Genomic DNA, 1,494 nt, shown 5'->3' with positions numbered 1-1,494 from the left:
TAATAATAATGATAATAATAATAATAATAATAATAATAATGATAATAATAATAATAATAATAATAATAATAATAATAATAATAATAATAATAATAATAATAATTTTAATAATAATAATAATAATAATAATAATAGTAAATGAAAAATTTTATCATATGCACAGCGTTTAGGTTTATGTTCATTCACAAATACAGCCAAGTCTGTGATGACAAATTTTGTCTTTCTTGCAATGTTTCTTGACGGTTTGTTTTTGGCAGTCAAGAGCCTGACTCATGCAAATTTTTGCCTCCCATGTCCAAAACTTGATCCGGAAATTCAATCAATGCCTGGTTAAAAATTGTTTGAGAGAACTGACTATTGATATCTGAGTTTGCCTGTTGAACTGCATACTAAAGTCATGTCCTCACGATGTTTCATCTAAAGCTGTAGGAAACTGCCACGTTGACGCATGTTCAGTATGATTACAAAAAGGTGACGGAGTTTTCTTGGAGAATCTGGTACTGATACTTCAGTCAATGCAAGGTCTCAATGCCCATCATTTTCTTTAAAAAAAACCCTTGTTGTTAGCATGCTTCCCTATAAGTTTCGCACACATGACCATTTACCTCCTCGAACCTTGGAATGATTTGGGACCACGTACTTCATGCAAAAGGAGCCGTAAATAGTAGCATCCGGCTTGGCTGGGGTGGGGCGTGCACTGCAAACTCTTGCAAGAGCACCTTTACTATTTCTTTCAATAATTTATCGTAGTTGTTTGCAAATAGTGAATTAAGACTTGAAATGAAAACGGAAAATTCGCCGTTGCTACGTCAATACCTGAAGTTGACATTGAGAAACTTTTTAAAAGAAATGAATCATATATATAAAGCAATATTATTCATTTTTAACAAAAAAAAAAAAAAATAAACATTATGTATCCGAGGTCAAATTATTCATGCAGCGGAAGCAATTCGCGCAGCTGATTGCGCATGAAAAGCAAATATATATACACACACACATAGGTCTATTTTATATAAGAGGATAAATGAATGACAAAAAAAAAAAAACAACGTTACGCAGTCACTTTTATTAGCTTACAACAGTTTCTTCTATAAGTAACCGTACATCTAGAGTTGAGTGGCTGTGAAACACTTCATTCAAATGGCGCGGAGGAAGCTATATGAACTCGCATTGTCATGTAAGCCTGATTCCCGGTTACTTCTAGTAGAAACAGTTGTAAGTTAATGAAAGGGATTCTGTACCTCCAAGGATATTTGTCACTCTATTATTCATTTATTACCGAATTTGTTCTTACTGTTAGAGGCCAGAGAAACTTTAAATCGCTTGGAACCGAATGACTTGAGATACTCGTCTTGCCTTGATTTTTGTTGTACTTTTTCCTCTAATATATACCTGCTATCTCGGAAGCCTGCTACGAACCTTTAGCTTCAGCCTCAGCTGTGAACTTGGAACCTAACGGATGATATACATATATATATATATTTATATATATAT

The sequence above is a fragment of the Octopus bimaculoides genome, chromosome 2, assembly GCF_001194135.2.
Source record: "Octopus bimaculoides isolate UCB-OBI-ISO-001 chromosome 2, ASM119413v2, whole genome shotgun sequence".
In the NCBI taxonomy this organism is placed as follows: Eukaryota; Metazoa; Mollusca; class Cephalopoda; order Octopoda; family Octopodidae; genus Octopus; species Octopus bimaculoides.
This window is presented reverse-complemented; position numbering follows the sequence as displayed.